Raw genomic sequence first — 21,402 nt, 5'->3', positions numbered from 1 at the left:
CTACACCTGCTCTTCTCTCTCTGAAGGCCAGGCAGCTTGTATTTGACTTAGGTTTTCAACAAGTATTTGACTTCAGTCCTTTGAAATGTTCTCTCCGGAAGTGACTGTTCTGTTAGGCTGGCCATTGCAAGGATTTGCAAAGTGGAGCCTTGAACTTTCATATTAAAAACAAGAAGGAATTTTACCTATTGTGTGTAGGGATGGGTGTAGGGAGGGATGTATGTGTGTGGGTGTGCAGTTGGGAAGCATGCATGCTGCAGCACACCTGTGGGGGTCAGAGGACAACCTTGAGAATCTGTTTTCTCCTTTCACCTCTCAGTGGCTCCAGGGATTGAACTCAGATGTCAATTGAACTGGCACAGCAGGCTCCTCCACCCATGGAGTTATCTTGCTGATCTGGAGGAGGAGAAGCACGCGGAGAGATTAGGTGCTGCTGTTCAGAACAGGTGGCTGACCCAAGCCTAGCAGAAGGCCTAGAAATCAGTTCTGAAGGGAAAGGCAGGCAAATGGCAAAAGCGAGGAGGTGGGATTTTGTAGCAGACGTATGAACATCAGTCTTTCATCTGAAGGTTAGAATAACTTCTCTATAGGAACCAGAGGGTTCAAGAACACCCCAAGAAACAGGCCCACAGAATCAACTAACCTGGGCTCAAAGGGGCTCACAGAGAGGAAACCGATAATCAGGGAGCCTGGATGGTTCTGAGCTTTTGTATGTGTGGTTGTGGTTTGTTTTTCTTGTGGGACTACTACCAGTGGGATCAGAGGCTGACTCTGACTCTTTGCCCGCTTTTGGGACCTTTTCCTCCTATTGCTTTACTATGAGGGATATGCCTATACTTATCGCAGCTTGGTATGTGTGTTTGGTTGCTATCCCTTAACTGAAGGGAAATGGAGGAGGAGTGGATCCAGGGACGAAGGAATGTGTGGGAAAAAACTGAGGGAAGAAAGAAGTGAGAGGAAACTGTGGTCAGAATGTAATTCATGAGAGAATAAGTAATAATAATAATAATAATCTTCTCCAGAGAAGTTTGAGACTCAAACCTAATTGGCAATTAAACAAAAGTATAACACGTCTTAAAGCCTGTCTGATTTATAGTAATGATTAAAACCTTGGTTAATGGACATAACCAAGCCAACCACTTTCTGGTTGAATCTGAGGCCTGCTCCAGAGGAAGAAATGCATGCCCAGTGCTGTTAACCTGATCAAAGGTCAACAGCCTGAAAGGTCATGGGCCTGAGAGTTAACATACTACAATTGTTTAGCTAAATGGATATGGCATCAAACTCTCTTCTAAAATTCTGTTTATACCCATAGATAAGTGCCTCTCTCACCCTTGGGGAGAAAAAGTTCTTTCTGCAGTGGGCAGTTAACCAGAGAACTGAGAATATTGTCTCTGCAATGCTCAGCCCCAAATAGGACATCCAGGGCCCCAACAAGGCTCAGGGAACATCAAAGGAGAGGGGTTAGGAAGGAGTACAGAGTATGCGGGAAGGGCACTGTGAAACACTGTCTTCTGAACAGGATGTGGACACCACATTCCTGCATCTGTGGGTTAAATGCACAAGACCTGCACGAGGTCGGGTAACATCCCAGCAAGCAGCCCTAGCTAGACTCTGGCTCACAATGGCAAAAGGAGAAAAAATGAATGTAGGAGGTCATGTTGCCAGTTCCTACGGGAAACTGGGGGTGGATATGATCAAGATACATTTTATACATGTATGAAATTTCAAAGAAAAAGTAAAAGTACTCTCTAAATTTATGTTTGAGATGAAAATAATTATGTCACTTTGACTTAAATCATTTTGTCATGGAAAATATCTAACTGAAATATAAATAAATTTTTAATCTCTAAATGGAGCAAAGTTTTGTCAAACTTAATCTATGGCAATATACAGTCACTTCAACTGTGTATTATGTTAGATTGAGCACAGGTTATCTCAGATTAATGACATTGACTATTTGATACTGTGTAAGTTTCTTAAAGGATAGTACAAATATTTAAAGAATTAATTCCCTTTAAACCCCATTAGATTTACACACACACACACACACACACACACACACTTTTCTGTGATGTTAATTCTTCAGTATTCTATACAACCCACCAGTACCTGTTAGTTTGTTGAAACATGTCATTGTATTAGAAAGATGTCATTTGCTGTGATGGTTTCTCTAATATATTTTCATAGCATAGTACGAATTTTATCTCTTAATAAAGAGGTAGAAATATACTTCTAGAACCCTGGCATTTTCTCTTCAGGTTAGCGCAGGACTGCTGGCTCCCAAAATAACCACACAGAGACTTGTTATAAATCCTTAGCCGGTAGCTTAGGCTTGTTACTAACTAGCTCTTACAAGTTAAATTAACCCATTTTTATCTGCTCTCTACCACATGGTGATACCTTTTTTCATCAAGACATGTTTATATCCTGCTTCCTCTACATCTGCCTGGCAACTCTGCCCTCCTTCCCAGTGTTTTCTTACTCTGACTCTCCTGCCTAACCTCTTCCTGCCTAACTATTGGCCAGTTGGCTCTTTATTAAACCAATGAGAGAAGAACATCTTCACGGTGTACAAAAGGATTATTCCACAACAATTTTAAATGCCATCTTTAGCAGATCTCTGAAGAGTTTAAGAACCATCTATCAATAGCTACTTAATAAAGTATACCTGATTTGGTTATTTGCTTTAGGCTTAACTTTGAAGCATATACAAGAGACTAAATACAACATTATTAAAAGTGTAGTTCTGAACACATTGAAGAATTTGATCATTTATTATTTTGGCTTTTTTTCTTTGAGGCAGTTTCTCTGTGTAGCCCTGGCTGTACTGGAACTTGCTTTGTAGACCAGGCTGACTTTAAACTCTCAGAGATCTGCCTGCCTCTGTCTCCCAAGTGTTGGGATTAATGGTGTGCACCACCATACCTGGCTAAGTTGTGTTTCTTAATTATTCTTAACAGTTTACAGTAGGTTAGTATTTTTATAAGTCTAGGACTTTACAGCATCAAAGGAAAAAACCAAAATGGAACAACAGCGTTGGTTCAGGGCGCGGAAGGTGGAGTCCAGAGACCTCAGACAAATTCACAGCTGCATTTTCAATCTGGACCACAGACACTCCCAACCCACCTTTCCAGGTGGGTGACGTTGGAACACTGTCCATCTCTGCCAACCTCCTGTTAACATAGCCCTTCCCCAAATCACTCAGACTTAAACCACACTCAATCTCATTCTTAAAGATCACATACTCCTTCTCAGCCAGTACATACATCACCTGACAAAAGCCACACAACTTCCAACCTTCTGTGGTTTAAGGTCATAAACACTGCTGTCACAGTTTGAACCCCTGAAGCCTAATTTCTAGACTGTTAGAATCTGCCCTTTCCAGAATTACAATCCTAATTAATTCTTAATGCATCTCATTTTCGTTATTCTCAAAAATGAATAAATACAAAAATATTGTTAAACTTTTTCCTCAGCAGGAGAAATATCACACTCTATTTATGCGGTTATAAATTTGATAACAGAATTTTTAAATATTCTTCCAAACCACTGAGATAATTGCTGGTAATATTCTGATGTATATCCTTTTATGCTTTAAAAATTGTTCCCAGTATTGTTTTTGTTTGTTTTGCTTTTGGGTTTGTGGGGGGAGGTGTTTTTTGTGATTTGGGTTTTTTTGTTGGTGGTGCTTTATTTTTGAGCTGGCCATCAAGTTTATTAGAAGAAGATTACCATTTGGATATTTCTTCCTTTGAGCTCAGTGTTTGCTCCAGGGCACCCTTCTGTCTTCTTCAAGTTTCCCTTCCCATGGCAGAGTCTGGGCTCTGGATGCTCACAAGCAGAGCGGCCACGTTGCACTGCAACCCCATACAACACAAAGTCTCAGAAAGTCCAGAGAAGCCAGGACTGCTTCTATGTAGCTGGTTGGCAGACCAGACACTGGGGATGGTGCTCCAGGCATGCCCAGCTGCAATCTGCTTTGCCTGCAGGGCTTGCGATATCACCTTTTCACAAACATCTTTCTGAAAGTGTCAGGATTTAAGTATCTCAGTCCTAAGGTGCTGTCCCGGACCTGCAGGGTGGCTGAGTGGCTGGAGATGTCATTTTCTGCAAAGGGAGACACCCCAGCTATGTAGTCAGGGGCAAACACGTTGGTCTTCTGCCTGGCCTTGTGGGACAGTCACAGCTGAGGCAGCGCTGATCCTCAGTCAGAGAGGGGTTGATGGCATATTTGCCCCCTTTGGGAGTGGGCAGTGGGTACCGGAGGCCTAGAGGGTTCAGCACCTTGGGTTTTCAGGAGACATGCATATGCAAGGTACCATCGTCATTGACAGGTACTTACACTTTCTTCAGGGTCTTGTTCCCACGATGCCCACAGAACACTCGATTCATGTCTGACATTGTCTTGAAGCAGCCATGACAGCGTAAGATGTAACTCTGGGCGTCTAGGATCAGCATGCCATTCTCTGCCAGCACGTGCAGCCCCATCTGAAGCAGAACATTCTGCATAGTGAAGTATGTGGTCACACACCCAACCCATACGTCCTTTGGGATGTCACACTGCTCCAACTCTTGCTGGATCTGCTTGATGTTGCTGGAGGTCATCACTGCCTTCAATTTCATTCTCCTCTTTTTTCTCCCCTTCCTCCTTTTCCCTTCTGTCAATCAGCAGCTCCTGCAGTCCACGATCAGTGTTAGGCAGAAAGTTTCTCCAGAACCTGAAGAAGCTGAATTTCAGGTTCTCAGGCCCATCAGCTGGACACCACGATCCACCAATCCACAGTTTCTTGTGAGGGTTTAAGCTTGGAGGACTAAGGCCATCTCAGTCCAGCAGGCCTGAGCTAGGGCTGTATTGTAACCATCTCTCTCTTGGGTTAGGGCTGTGTTGTAACCAGGTCTCTCATGCTTCTGAAAACAACAACTGCTTGAACCCAGAGAAACTAGCTATAATTTTTTAAGTGACAGACACTTACATCTTTTCTAGAAGAGAGACCAGCAGCAGCAGTTGGCTCTGTCATAAAGAATTGATTTTTTTTCATTTCTCTTTATTCTGAATATTGACCTGCCTGCCAGTCTCCAGCAAACATACAGTTTTTATTGAAGGTGGTTAGATTCTAACAAGCAAGGACGAGTAGCTTTCATCTGTTGGGCCCAGGAATAATGAGACCAGAAAGGTGATCAACCCAGTAAACTCATCTGAGGGGATCCTCTTTCTACACTACGTGCCTCTGATAATAGAGCTTAGATTTATATCAACAAGAAGTCAACAGTTGGGAAGAGGGTAAGAGAACAAACTGGAAAGACCCCCCAATATCTGGGGCCCTATTCTTACTCTCACTTCCCCTCCAGATAGACTTAGTTCTTCAGGACAAGAACGAGAATGTCATGGAGTCTTGTCCCATGATTCCAGAGAGCTACAGAGGCTGGAAAATGTGTGGCAGTATCAGAGTCCATCCATGCCACCCCCTGAGAAGCCTCTGAAGGCAGCTGTAAAGGTGAAATCTGAGTAGCAGTGGACACTGAAGGATCTCGGAGACGCCAGAACCACGGGACACATGCAGAGGACAGCTGAGTGCCAAGAGGGAAGTTGACCTGAGAGGCTATGTGTGGTACAGACAGCAGAATATGAGCTCAGGTTGAGAACATGCAAGCTCTTTGGAGCCCAGATGATTCTATTACTAGATCAGCTGCCAGACATGGAGGTGCAAGCCTTGGTGTTTGTGTGACTGGGTTTTGGTCTTACTTTGATCTCATCTTTCCTTGCTTTGCCCAGTTTCCCCCCAGTTGGAATGGGAATATTTACTCTGCCACAGTGTGCTGGACACACATGACCGGCTTTTTGATGCTATGAGGCTTCCAGTTAAGAGATGATCTGAGTCTTGGAAGAGATTCTGAACTTAAAGTTTGAAAAAGCACTGTTAAAGATTGTGGGAAATTTTGAAGTTGGATAGGATATATTTCACATCATGAGATGGCCTTGAGCCTGTGGGAACAAGGGTGGAAGGATATGGCTTTAAAATGAAATGCTTGGGTGTTTAGTAGAGAAGGGATAGACTTGTGATTAATAGTGAGGGGGAAGACCCACCCTAAGTGTGGGCAGCACCATCCCACAGGCTGGAGTTTCACACCGAGTAAAAAGGATAAAGCAAACTGTACACCAGCATTCATGACTCTGTTTCCTGGCTTTGGATGCAATGACTGCTTCATATCTCGTGTGCCATGCAATCCCTGCCATGATTTTAGAGTCAAAATAAACGTTTCCCTCCTGAAGTGGCATTCTGTTGTACATTTCAATCAGAAAATGAGAAAAGTAACCAATACAGAAGGGTAATCTTAAAATGCACATGGCAGTGTTATTTGGGAATAGGGACTTTGGAAGGCAAAAAGGATGGTGTGAGGTCAAGATAACGTGTTTCCTTAACCAAACAACAAACCACTTCCCTTCTTTATAAATTGCCCACCTTGTGGCATTCTGTAATAACAACAAAAAAAATACAGTAATGGTTAATATTGTCACTTTGTCAGACTCTAGAATCACTTAAGTGGGGGAGCAAGCCTCCGGGCACAGCTGTGTAGAACTGCCTAGATGAGGCTAACCTCTGGGTACAGCTGTGAGGTGTGGCCTAGATTAGGTTAAGTCAAGTGGGCAGAATTCCCACTGAATGCAGATGGAGGGGAGAGTGGGAACATCTTCTAGTTTTAACCTAGAAGGTCCAAGGGAAAACCTTTTGCTTTCTGCTTGCCTGCCCCCTGTTAGTGAATGCTGCTGCTGCTGTCCTTAGCTGACATCAGACATCTTCCTCAGAAATCAGTGCCTCTCAGGAATCCTTCAGCTCCAGGCTGAAACTGCTGAGGCATCCAGCCTTGTGGACCAGAGAGCTACCTGGTTTCTCCAATGGGCAGACAGACGTCAGACTATCCAGCCCATCTCATGTATGTCAATCTAATAAATCCCTTTTAATGGATTTCCATTCTGTCAGTCTGTTCCTAAGAGGACCTTGACTAAGACAGACATGTGCCACAGAGCCTTTAACTAGTCTCAATAGACATATGTACTGGTGGTGGAATGATTGCTCTTCTGAGGCGTTTGTGAGTGGTGATGTGGGGTGAAGTCAATGTGTGCGGGTGGACGGTTGATTCCATCGTCCCTTGAGTCCTAGAGACCTAGAGTCATTGACGTAGAAGAAAGGAAAGACAGATATGAAATGGAGGTGATTCAGAAAAATTCCCTGCAACCCTGAATATAAATTAGAAAATACAATATGAACATGTAAAGTGTGTCAACTCTAAAACCAATATAGTTTTCTAACTCTTCCCTTAAGAGACATGGGAATAATGAACCTTGGGTAGAGAAGACTGCCTCTGTCATCCAGGCTGAGATTTTATTTTTTGGAACAGGGTGTCATTACGTGCCCTCCCCTCAAATGTGCATCCTTCTGCCTCGGCCTCCTGAGTGCTAGGATTGCAGCATCCACCACTATGCCCAGCTTTCACTAGGGACTTGAAATACTATTTCTCGAAAACGAGACAAGAAAATATTAAGGAAATGGCCAGCTGCAGGTCCAGGTCAGAAATGTATAGTGAAAGCCTGCGACCCCACCATAGAGACAGTAAGGAGGTAGCACAAGACCACTGGTGTCAAGTCCAAAAGTACTTAGAATCCCACTTGAAGAACTTCCCCTGTTCGGAGAAGAAAAGTTTGAACTTCAGCAATAGCAATTACTGCACCAAACCTACACAGAGAAAACCTGTCTCAAGCCAAAACCAAAACAATTGTTGAAATAGAGTGAGACCCACCAGATATGCTTAAATATGTGAGTTTATGGCATTTTCAAAGTAGGTGTTCTCATGTAAGCTTCAGAACTGGTCCAGTATCAAGAATGGTGGCATACAAATGCAAGAGAGTAGCATTTACCTTTGTCTACTGAGTGACCAAATTATAAGTGAATAAAGGCATCTTCCATGATAGCACTTCAACTGTTACATAAGTTAATAAAACAAGCAATAGAAATTACACAATTAAACTGTAACCATTTTGTAGAATTGAATTATTGAATTAAAGGGCTCATCACATCAATAGTGGTCAACGACACAAGAGGGGAAAAAGGAGGAGAGAGAAGAGGGAAGTGTCAGGGAAGTGAGAAGGAAAGGAAGCAGCAGAGAGGAAAGAGAGAGACAGAAGAGAAGGAAAAAAAGGGAAGGAAGGGAAAAGCAGACAGTATCTGCCTCCCAGCGAAAGAACATACCATCGCCTACAGTTTTGCCAAGGGGACTGAACATGAGAGCCATGAAATTCCCAAACAAAGCTCAGAGCACATGCTGAACTGCATGCACAGTGAGTACACACATAGCCAAACGCAGACCAGAACACCACATGTGCTCTGTCCTGCTATGCCAGAGAGGGGTCCAGGGATGGGGGCATCTCCAAATCCAATGAGACACAAAAGGAACTGTAAATGTTCTTAAGTGATAAGATTAACCTGTCCATGAGGAAAGCACAATTAGATGACAGAACCATGTAAAGGCACGGGAAACTAACAGCTGTGAAAGTCACAAGAACATTCGCTTGTCCCTGCCTTCATTCAAATATATAACACACTGCCATATGCCTGGATGAAACTCAGGGAGCTCAATTTTGAGTGAAAGAGATGTGGTCACTGTCTTTACAGCACTTACTGTATAATGGGGAAACCAACATGACCTGTAAACACATAGCTAATGTACAATCATGGCCATGGTGAACTCTAAGAGAAGCTCAGAGGATGCTCAGGCTGAGTAAGTGTCTTAGCATTTCTATTGCTATGAAGAGACACCATGACCATGGCAACTCTCATAAGGAAACATTTCATTGGGGCTGACTTACAACGAAGAGGTTTAGTCCATTACTATTATCGTCGTGATGGGAAACAGGGCAGCACACAGGCAAACATGATACAGGACAGGTAACTGAGAGTTCTATATCCATGCCAGCAGGCAGCAGGAAGACCGTGAGACACTGGGCCTGACTTGAGCATCTGAGACCTTAAAGCCCACCCTAAGTGACACACTTCCTTCAAAAAAGCCACACCTACTCCAACAAGACCACTCCCTCTGGGCCTATGGGAGCCATTTTCACCCAAATAGCCACAGTAGGCAACTTCATATGAGGTGGAATCTGAGCTGAGCTGTGAGGGAAAGGTAGAAAGAGAGAGAGAGACCTTCAAAGCAGAGGGCAAAACTCTGGGACCACGGGGAAGTTAACGGAGAAATTCTGAGAAATCCAGATAGTCTTAAGGGTTAAGATCGAAAGAATATGGTTTTGACATTCCTTGTGCCTTCCTAAAAGCAGCCACCATGCTTTCTCTGTGTCTGTGAGAGTTCCCAAAGCCAGCTGTGGGCCTGACTCCTCTTGGGAACTTGAACATAATTTCCTCCCCTGCCCAGCACTGTGACTATGTAGCGTGGGTGAACAAACGCAGCTGGGCCTTGCAGCTCCCAGACATGGGTACCTGAGGCTAGAAACAGCTGAAGTGAAGTGGGAGATAGATAGCCTTGAATTTATTCTCAGCTCCTCAGTGTGCTCATCTGTCAAGCACAGGTGGGAAATTCTGCAGTGTGGAGCTGGAACAGGGTTGTACAGGGTAATATTTGCTAAGACCCAATTCTGGGCTTGGTACCTTGGTCCATGCCCTATGACTATAATTAAGTTCGGGCATCTAAGAGGGCTATTTTTAGAAGAAAAAAACTCTTTTTATTACTCTGAAAAATATCTGGTGGTTTGAGGGATACCCTGTATTGCATCCCAAACCCAGGATATTCCTACTCCCCTTCTAGCCCTCACTGAGAATTGGAACCTTAAGGTCAAGGCTGTTTGAAATCGCTACCCAACCACCCCACCCCTAGCAATGATCTATTCCAAGATGCCCATATGCACGAATAATCTTTACCCTAAAAATAGACAGTGGGCATGGTTCCATCTAGATTGGATTTCACCTCTTGTTTGCAAGGCTGTCAATCTGGCAGCCAGCACTAGGCTCTAAATTATCTTCTTGAAAATCTTCAGTGATGAGAGGAAGGGCTCTGGGGTACAGATTCTTGGCAGTGGAACAGTTATGTGGCAAAATCTCCAGATCTGAAAATCTGAGCAACAGGCTTATTTACGCCACTGCTATTTATTCTTGCAAAATCAGCATAGACTCTTGAGTTTTTGCAGCCAGGAGGGAACTGCAAGAGCACATTCAGTAGATGGATTGAGAGGAGGATGGATGGCTGGAGTTAGCGCATGCGTGTTGCCCAAATTGTCTTTAGGGCCGGTGTCTAGTGCCTTCACTCAATTTTATGTTTTGCTGTTGTTTTTGGTTTTTGAAACAGTCTTACAATAGCCTCATTTCACCTCTAACTCTCCATTCTTCTTCCCCAGCCTTCCAAGCACTGAGGTTATGGGTATGTGTCTCATGCCTTAGTTCATCCTTAAAGGTGCTTTAGCAGAGAGAAGGATAATATCTGAGGTTGGATCTGCAAACAGCCCTCTCCCTGTCTGCTCTGAGCATATCTGCCTCTCTCACCTTATATGCTAATATTTCAGGCTTTTCTGGATCAGGCCCTCTCCTCTAGGTCAGCTTTTCCCCCAAACTTTATTTATTTAAACACAACTAGCACAAGATAGTTGGGTGCCATCATACTACTAGAGCTTTGAAGTATCTTAAGAAGAGAGAAAACAGAGCAGGAAAATGGAAAAACTTCACTGTCAGAACTCTAGAGACCACGTGCTCAGCCCCAAAGGTCCCATGCCAACAGTCTCGCTTCTTGGCTCTGCTGAGCTGCCAAGTTGCCCTGGCCCTTTCTTATCCTGAACTGGAAGTACTTTCTACAGGCCCTTTTTACCCAGATCTGAACTCTCCCACCATCTCCAGTTCCAGCATCCACATCACAGTCACCTTTGAGAACTCTTCCCTGTACCTGGATACAGAGTATTTTGTATTCCAAATAATATGCAGGGGATTGGAGGCAAAAAGCCAACAATACCCAGGCCTGTCAATGAATGCTCACATTCTTTATGTAAGAGTATAATATTCTCCTATAACCTATGTATATTTTTGTGTGTATCTTGAATCATCTCTAGAGTACATTTAATACCAAATACAATGATAAACCCTATATAAATACTCATTCAAAATGGTTTAGAGAATAATAACAAAAAGCAAAGTCTGTTTATGTTCAGTGCAGGTGCAATTTTTCTGCATATCTCTGTTAAATCCACTGATGGACTCAAAGACTGTCCTTCCTGTCTCAGGCTGGAGTACCTACATGGTGTTTGCTTTCTGTGTTCAGGATCCCTCAACAGCAGGAGATAGACAGGACCTTGCTTCTATCTTAGGAGCATGAGCTCTCCCCAGACAATGCTAGTGTTTTCTAGGTCCAGCTTCAGCAAGACAGTACTGCAATTAAACAATAGCAGCTTGCCTGCTGGCATCTTATGCCTGCCATCTTGCTTCTCCTCCCGCCCTGTGGAACTCTTCCAGAGATTTCTACTATGTCTGGAGCTACAGGCTCAGTATAGTCATGTCTTGAAGATAGTGACTCCTGCCTCCTGCCCTAGAACCTCTGCCTCTGCCCCAGGCTCTAGGGCTCAGGCATTGGCACATGCCTTCATAATTCCACTGGAAACTCAATAGGAAGATGTGCTGCACAGAGGCGCTCCTCCTAGGGACCAAGTCCTGGGGAATGATCAAAGGGGGAGGGAGATGATGTGCACGGGCACCTGCGTTCACGCATCGTACTATGTGGACTGCGAAACCTCAGTCATGCTGTAAAGTCCACATAGGGATTTCGGCAGGAGACATGATAAAGGGAAATAGTCGGGAAAAAAAAAATCTCATAGATACTTATATTGACAAATATCACCTCAAAACACAAACATATGTACGCAAAAGTCAAACCGCAGTGAAGGGGGAATGTCTGAGTACTGTCTCAGTGCTACAGCAATAATTTTGGAGGCTTTGTTTTACCTTCCCAATATTTGAAAAGTCATGTTATTTCTGAGAAATATCTTCTAGATTCTGACTCCCTCCGCTAAACTTGCTCATCTTTCTAACATCTGCTGTGTATCTTCATCCTCAGCCAATGGTCTCTCCTGGCTGTTAACTCTAGCAGACAACTCCTCGTCTGTCCACCAAGCACCGTGTTCCCCAGCCCCACACCCACACCCTGCACTTAGTCCCTCCTCCTCCCATGTTTCTCTGGAATCCCCACTGGCTTACAGAGTGGCTCCGTGTTCTTCCAGCAGAGGCAAGGGTACTGACGACGTGGGAATGTGACAATAATATGACAGAAGATCTCAACGAAAGAACTCGGGCACGGGTTTCAGAAGCTTGTAGAAAGAATTCCTGCTGTGCAACATGTAACTTTTATACAGATCAACAAATCTGTAGTCTGATGAAATAGTCATACTTTATTAATTTGTTCTCTGAATAGTGGGGGACTATTAGCTAACTTAATTATACAACGAGCTATTTATGTTTCAAAATTCCTTGGACTTTTGGAGCATTTATTGGTCCTGAAGGACACTCTATGTGCCAAACATTGGCTGGACATTTTTCACATTTTGTATTTTGGAACAGAAAAAAAAATGTAATAAAATTGAGTGTATGGCGTGTAAGAGCACAAGTCCCTTCAAAGACCTGTGGCAAGATATTGAGCTGTTTATTCCACTCATGAGAAAGTTAAATTGAATTATCCCAAGGGGGTAATAGATGTTATTTTCTGTTTCAAGCTGACAATTTAATTAATCATCAGCATACAAAATTAATATAGGAACACAACTTTCCAAAGCCAAACACAATAAAGTAGCCAAAGTGGACTCCATATTTGCTCTGAATGTCCTCAGTAACTGGGACTAACTGTGGTTACACGAAAATGAAAAATGGGATAAACCATGAGTTGGTGTTTCGGGAGGGCACCGTCAGTGAAAACCTAATGGGGTCTTTAATTCTGAAGAAGCTTGGCGTGTATGCCTCTCTAAATTAAACAGTCCAGTCCCGATCAAAACCAAAAGAGTGTATTCTGTGTGACTCTGGGTGAACTGGAAACTGACTTTAAACGTGACTTCAAGAGGGCGCTCAGACTCAGAGCAGATGAGCCTTTGGCTCACGTGGATGATAACATTGTAGTCACCATGGCAAAACCCTTCTCAGTGTTCCTGGTGTTCCCTCACAGCTTAGACTCTCAAGCCTTTCCTGGGCACTTGGTTAATACACAGTGGTCCAGCTACAGTCTGCCCTGGACCCCACTGACTCTGCGTGAAGGGAGTCTAGAAGAAGCTCTTTTTTATTCTTTTTATTGAGCTATGTATTTTTCTGTTTCCATTCCTTCCTCCCCCTCATCTTCTACCCTCTCCCATGATCCCCAGGCTTCTCAGCTTCATATGGAAAAGCAAAAGGCCCAGGATAGCCAAAACAATCTTTACAATAAAGGAACTCCTGGAGACATCACAATCCCTGATTTTAAACTCTACTACAGAGCTATAGTACTGAAAACAGCCTGGTATTGGCATAAAAACAGACAGGACCAATGCAACCGAATATTAACCCACACACCTACAAACACCTGATTTTTGACAAAGAAGCAAAAACTATGAGATGTAAAAAAGAAAACATATTTAACAAATGGTCTGGCATAACTGGATATCAGCATGTAGAAGAATGAAAATAAATCCTTATCTATTGCCATGCACAAAACTTAAGTCCAAATGGATCAAAGACCTCAACAAAAAACTAACCACACTGAACCTCATAGAAGAGAAAGTGGGAAGTATACTTGAATGCATGGGCACAGAAGGCCACTTCCTAAATATAACCCCAGTAGCACAGACACTGAGAGAAACAATTAATAAATGGAACCTCCTGACACTGAGAAGCTTCTGTAAAGCAAAGGACACTGTCAATAAGACAAAATGACAGCTTACAGAATGGGAAAAGATCTTCACCAACCCCACATTGGACAGAGGACTGATCTCCAAAATATACAAAGAACTTAAGAAATTGGTCATCAAAAGAACAAATAATCCAATAAAAAAAAATGGTGTACAGACTTAAACAGAGAACTCTCAACAGAGGATCTAAAATGACTGAATGACACTTAAGGAAATGTTCAACATCCTTAGCCATCAGAGAAATGCAAATCAAAATAACTCTGAGACTCCATCTTACACCTGTAAGAATGGCCAAGATCAAAAACACTGATGACAACTTATGCTGGAGAGGTTGTGGGGTAAAGGGAACACTCCTGCATTGCTAGGGGGAATACAAGCTGGTACAGCCCCTTTGGATGTCAGTGTGATTTCTCAGAAAATTGGGAAGCTACCTTCCTCAAGACCCAGCAATACCGCTGTTGGGTCTATATCCAAAAAATGCTCAATCATAGAAGGAGTTCCTTTTAGTGACATTCATATATCTATCATTTCACTGAATACTGGGCACTTCTTTCCATCTTCCGCCTCCCCTGATCTCTGCAGAGTGGTTCTGTTCCCTCTGTAGAGAGCTTTGCCCCATCCAGCTAGCAGAGCCAACCTTTCTCCATCACCCCCTTGCAGCTCCTGCTCCACTGGCTGAAAAATGCTCTTCTCCACTGGTGATCCCCTTCTTCCTCACGTGGGTTAGCCTCACCTGTATTGCGAGGTCCTCCTGTAACTGACCTTCCTGCCCCTCCCCTCTGTCTGCATTGACTCTGGTATTTCTCCACACAGGTTCTCTGAACAGCCTGCTCTTCTAACAGTCTGGGTGGTGCTAAACACACCCTAGCTTCTCACTTCATCCCTGTTTCCTAGCACCAACTCCCCTGCCATCTCCTGAGGCCTGTCAAGTCCTGCTTCTCCTCACCCAACTTCATCTTCTGTCTCCCGAAAGAGAAGGAAGTCATCACCAGGGCCTTCATTTTGCTATCTTCAAGACAATCCCATCTTCCTACATCCAAATCCACACTTCCTCCCGGCTTCCTCTTGCTGGCTGTGCGCTCTGTGCATTCTGTAGCCTGTAGCCTCTCACTTCTTCACATGCATTCCTTTCCAGGGGGCTATTAGCAAGCACATGAGGTGAACTAGTGTTTCTGGTGCTCAAGCAAGCTTCCTGACTCTTGAGTCTCCATCTAACTGCACCCCAAGTGTTTGGCACCTGTTCACAATATTACTTCTTGAAAGAATTATTATAGCCGATCTCCTCTTCCGCTTGTTCACTTTTTCCCTGATTCACTCCCGTGAGGTAGAAGTAAATGAAAGAAGTAAAGAACTGGCATTCTAGTTAATAAAGAATGAGGCAAGTGTAAATCTCTATGAAGAAAACGCCATAGTAACAGTAAATGTGGGAACATCCACTTATGAACCCCAAACCAGTAAGTTAGCAGTTGCAGTGACTTTGCAGTTACTCACTGCACCAAGATCTTTGTCAGTTATAATGGGGAAAATACCAAGTTTAAATGGAGAAGCCCAACTGACCCCTCAGAGCCAAGATAAAGTGGTAGCCCATAGCCATGATTCGCTGCCCAGGAGGAATGTTTTAGACAGAAACAAGTAGCCGTCTAAGCATTAGAAGACTTCAGGCAGACTTCAATGAAGAGATACTCTGTAGAATAATTTAGCAATGCTTTTTACAAGCATCAAGACCTTCAAGATAAAGATAAAGGACAGCTATACCTGATAGAGAACACGCCACAATCAAACACAATTAAGGCATTAAACGAACAAGATAACTGGGAGGAAAAGAGTCAAGATTAAGATACATTTTTGTTTCGTGTTAATTTGCTGTTGTTTTTTTTAAATTGTAGTGGTGTTGTCCAAGTGGCTACCATTGGGAAGCTTGGTGGAAACTGTATTAAGCTCTCTCTGCAGATATGCAATTATTTCCAAATAAAGCATTAAAAGTGGGGAAATAGATCAGTCTCCAAGTGACGCCTCCATCAAAGGTTTAAACAAAAGAGCTATGAAAGTTTGACTCTCTGAGGCAGCAAAAAATTGAGAGGTGGACAGTTCAGCTCTGGAGAGTCCTTCGTACTCTGTCCACCTCAGTGACATTGTGCTTCCATGCAGGCCTCGTCTTCTCACTCATTTTGTCATGTCTCTGATGAGGCCATGAAGATGATCAATACCAAGAAACACCCACCACATCTGTATCAGAGCACCATTTGTCCATGGTCATTTTGAAGATACCCATCTCTTGGTCCCTCATCTCCAGGCACATAAGCAATCACCTGAAATATTTTTCTCCTCCTTAAAATAAAAAGTAATTGCCAAAATATAAACAGTTCACAAATCTTCCCTTCAAAACCTGTAGCCTAGGCTGGCTGTTGCCATGAACAACTGAGTTTGATCTTCAGATGGAGCCATATAAAAAAAGAAAGAAATTACTGATTATATAGAACTGTCCTCTGATTTCCACACACATGCACACCCTGACACACACTAATAGTAAATTTTTTAACAGAACATGTGAACTTCAGCAAAATACAAACTGCTTGCTTGGGAGGGTACACACTGATATTTTAAGAGTAACTTGGCTTCTTATAGACAGAGATATGTTATTAAATGTTTGATTATAACCTATCAAAAAACAATCAAAAAGGCCCCAACTATAGCCCTTGACAATTGCCACCATGGCAGCTTTGACTTTGTCGAGACAATGTCAGTGAAGGTGGATTCGACCAGTGAAACCAACACCAGTATCACATAGCTCTCAGTCTACAGAGACCTATCACATGATCCTGTGGGATGGTTACTGTTTCCAGGCTCTTCTGTGCCTCCCATCTTCAAGACCCCATTGAGCTTCAAGGTCCTGATTCCATTCATGCTGAGCGTGCTTCTCAACCCACGGGAACAGACAAGGGATCATCTCTTTCTGCACATTCTGCAGTCAGGCCCAGCTCATCAAGATGACTGTCTACAAAATTTCTGAGCCATTGTAGAAGGTATGAGGCTCCTGTAACTTAAGAGTTTTCTGGGGGCAGATTACTTTAAGTCCTTTTGTCTAGGCTCTTTCCAAATATGGCTGCCCTGTCCTCCTCCTGACCCTCTGTCCACCTGTCCTGGCCCTATGAGGAGCTGTTGGGCCTCTTCTGCCTTCTGCCCTTACTTTTAACCAAAATGATGGGAGGAGGTCACAAACGTATCTCAGTGCCTTCATTTTCTTTCTATTACTGACCAAAAGCAAAGAGAGGAGGAAAAGGTTTATTTGGCTTACACATTGATGTCACAGCTCCCTATTGAGGGAAGCCAGAGCAGGAGCCAGGAGGCAGAAACTGAAGAGCGTCAGAGGAATGCTACTTACTGGCATGGTCCTCAGGCTTACATTCAGCTACTTTCTTCTAACTACCTGAACTACCTGCCCAGGAGAGGCACCACTCACAGGACTGAGCTTCCTATGTCAGTCATAAAGGCCAAAAATGAAGTGCCCCACAGACTTGCCCTGCTCAATCTGATGGAGACATACTTTCAGCTAAGGTGCTCTCTTCCCAAATGACTCTAGCTTGTGTCTGGTTGACAATGAAACTAACCAGCCCACCTAGTAAGTAAATTATTCCCTTTATACAAAAATAATTACTAAGAAAATGCCCTACAGGCTTGCCTGCAGCCTTATCTTATGGAGGCGTCTTCTCCACTAAGGCTCCCTTCTCTCTGATGACTCTGACTTATGCCAAGTTGGCATGAAACTGATCAGCACAGTTATCCAATCTCAAATGGTCATACCTAAACAAATATACATGAGAACAATGCTAAATAGACTCAGCAGGGCAGATAGATAGACAGACTGACAGACAGACAGACAGATAGTAGATGTAACTAAATAACAATTTAAAAAGTAATGCTCAAAAAATTTAAGAAGGAGTTGGGGGGACATGAGCATTGGAAGAGTTTAGGAAAAGGAGGGTAGAGATCATATCAATAAGGACTCATGTATGAAATTTTCAAAAATACTAATAACAAAATAAAAATCCCTAAAAATTGTTCATCCTTTTAAATTGTTCCCTTGGGTGTTTGTCAGAGCATTCGCCTCCAATAATCCTGACCCTTCTCTCTCTTCCTAGACTGCAAGTAAGTACTGCGGGTAACTTGATAGATAACAAGGAAGCCACTCTAGGAGGCCCACCTGTTATTTGCAAGAAGCATCTAGGCCTCATCAGGAAAGGTAGTGGCCCAGCATTTTCTGAAGTTCAGGCTCAAAGACAAAGCAGCTGTGTCCTTCAGTGACAGAGGCTGAGACCCCCAGATGCCACCCTCATTCCTTCTGAACCATTTGCAGTCTCTGTGTGATCAGAGGCACAGAAATGGCTGCTGTAGGTACAGATTTGCCCTTAGGTCTTGGGCACATGCTGAATTCAAACTAGATCTTCCTCAGGTCACTCCTAACCCCCACCTGAGGGTGGTGACACACACACGGGGGCTCAAATCCTAGTCTCATGCTTACTGGCTGTGTGGCTTTGAGCAAGACACCTAAATCTTTATGAACTTCATACCTTCAGGTTTTCAGGTTATCTCTCCTCCCACTCTCTGCTGCTCCACATTAGAACTAGGGGACTCTTCCTATGGACCACAGATGCCTCCAACTTATGATGGCCACACTGAGTACTTTCTCTGCTTGGTAGTAGTGTCAAAACAAGGAGCAGCTCGACACTGTGCTTCCGGTGTGTGTGTGTGTTTGTGTGTGTAAATGCACGAGAAAGAGGGGGGGCAGAAAGAGAAACCGAGAGAGAGACAGAGAGAGAGAATGTGTTTAGTCACCCTTGTGGGTGTGTATAGGGCCAGAAGTTAACACGAAGATGTCTTCCTCAGTGACTTCTCCACCTTATTTTTCAGACAGGGTCTCTCACTGAAGCTGGAGCTTTTTGCTTGGGTTATACTGGCTGGCCAACAAACCCCTAGGATCTTCTCCTCTCTGTCCTTCCCTCTCCCACTGCCTTGCCCATGCTTTCAGACACACAAGACCATTCCCTGTTTTTATATGTGTGCCAGGGAGCCCAATTCAGGGTCTCTTGCTCACACAGAAAGTACTTTACCCACTGAGCCATCTCCCCAGCCTGACCTTCAGGTTTTGAATATTCATTTTCCCCAGTTAGCAATCTATAGTAATATACTCTTGGTGCTGTGCTGAGAGGCAGCTCCCAGCCTTTCATCTGGTCACCTCATCATGAGTCCAGAGGAATCTGTAGTTTGATGTAAATCTCCTTGGATTTCTACATGCCTTTTGGACCCTCTATCTTTGTCAAGTTTACCTGAAGCCCAGGAGACAAGGACTGTCATCCAGAAGTGGAAACAAGAGAAGGAATGAGAGAGAGTACAGTAGGAACAAGCCCTGGCTGCTTCGGCAGGACGTGACTCCCACCAGCTTCTCCTCTGGCTGAGTCTAGGCAGCTATCAGAAGCAAAGACAGTCATTTCAGAAGCTCAGACTGGTCCACTGTGGGAATAGATGGCATTGGTAATCCCAGCACCACTGCCCTGACCCTTCATTCTTAATAAATCTGTCTGCCAAATCCAATTCCATCCCTAAATATGGTGCAATCCACTCACAGACCTGGGAGAGTGAAGGCAGCCAGACCCAGCTCTTAAGCCACTGGTTTTCAGCATAAAGGAAATTGCTCGTTGGCACAAATTGTTGAGGAACTGATAACAATCTGTTGCTGAGGTAACTATTCTTCCAAGAAGACCAAGCGGAGAAATTACTCAGATGGACAATAATGATGTAATTTCGAACCTCTTGGCTACCTGGCTGCAAGTCAAAAAGCGTAGCCAAAAGCCCGTGCACATTATTGTCTTTGCTTGCCATTCTTTTCAGAGTTCAGGCATGGGAATCTCGCCCCCTCCCCTTGGCCCTTACAGCCAGAGGGAGCAGCAGCATTTGTCACCATGCCTGGGAAAGAAAAGAGGCCCTTTGTGCAGCAACTCTAGAAGGTTTCGAGCCAACGTCTCCCTCTCCCAGCTCTTGTCAAGGCTCCTGCGGAGGGGAGCCCAGGGAACAGCCTGTCAGCTCTTTTCAGGGCTGAGAATGTCACCGTGGCTGGGCTAAGGAACTTGGATCACTGGTCACCAGTCCAGGATTTACATAGAGAAGGAAGAAAGGGGATGGGAAATGCCAGCCCTTTCGCTGTTTGAGAATAAGGGGCTTTCAGACGTGGAGGAGTCCTCAGTGGAACCGTGCTGCTCCTTGGCTGATGAGAGATGGAGCCACACTGTAGTCACACAGCTCAGGACTAGGGCTCTTGCTTGTCTAGAAGCAGAATCAATTGATAAATAAAGTCTCTAGATTGATATCTCCACGGTGAGATGATCACTACAGCTGCCCCACCTTGGCAGCTTAGTTCCTTCAAGCTCTTCATTCTCCTCCATCCAGCAGACATTCTCATCCACCTCCACCCAGCAGCCATAACCATCCACCTCCATCCAGCATCCATCCATCATCCATCCTCCTCCTCCTCCTCCATCCATCATCCATCCTCATCCTCCTCCATCCATCATCCCATCCTCATCATCCTCCACCTTGCATCCATCCTCATCCACCTCCACCCAGCATCCATCCTCATCCTCCTCCACCCAGCATCCATCCTCATCATCCTCCACACAGCAGCCATCCTCCTCCTCCTCCACCCAGCATCCATCTTCATCCACCTCCACCCAGCATCTATCCTCATCATCCTCCACCCAGCATCCATCCTCATCCACCTCCACCCAACATCCATCCTCATCCACCTCCACCCAGCAGCCATCCCCATCCACCTCCATCCATCATCCCATCCTCATCCACCTCCACCCAGCAGCCATCCTCATCCACCTTCACCCAGCATCCATCCTCCTCCTCCTCCACCCAGCATCCATCCTCATCATCCTCCACCCAGCACCATCCTCATCCACCTCCACCCAGAAGCCATCCCCATCCACCTCCATCCATCATCCATTTTCATGCACCTCCACCCAGCAGCCATCCTCCTCCACCTCCACCCAGCTGCTAAGATCACTGCTAGTCCAATACTTTATATCTAGTTCCAGAGGGAGAGTATTTAAAGCCAATTAATAGTGAAAAGAGAATAGTCTTTAGACTTGCTAAGATAGGGAATCAAAATTTGGCTTTTTTCTTTTACTTTATACTGATTATGTAACTGAAGTTTTCTGATCTTAAATGACATCTTCATATTAAAATGAAGCTAACAATTCACCTAAGGAAAGTTTTAAGAATCCACGAAGAGTCTGGCACAGAGAGGCATCTGGTAACTGTCATCTGATTCCCTCTGAGGCCTTCTAACTGGCCATTGCTGTTTGGTGCCTCCCAGAAAAGCCATTTGGCCACTAGCTATCTGATTCATTTAGTGATTCTGGATAAAATTGTTTCTTCTCTCAAGCAAATTTAGTTTCTGAAATGTTTCTGCATGTAGCGCTCATCCTGAG

The 21,402-nt window shown here is 44.2% G+C and overlaps 1 pseudogene; it reads right to left on the bottom strand.

Annotated features, from left to right (window-relative positions):
• Positions 1-4,003: 4,003 nt before the first annotated feature.
• LOC130872695 (RNA-binding protein NOB1-like) lies at positions 4,004-20,403 on the bottom strand (annotated as a pseudogene).
• Between the last annotated feature and the right edge of the window lie 999 nt (positions 20,404-21,402).

This window comes from Chionomys nivalis, chromosome 4, assembly GCF_950005125.1.
Source record: "Chionomys nivalis chromosome 4, mChiNiv1.1, whole genome shotgun sequence".
NCBI lineage: Eukaryota > Metazoa > Chordata > Mammalia > Rodentia > Cricetidae > Chionomys > Chionomys nivalis.
Note: the sequence above shows the minus strand (reverse complement) of the source record. Positions and strands in the feature narration are given on the sequence as shown.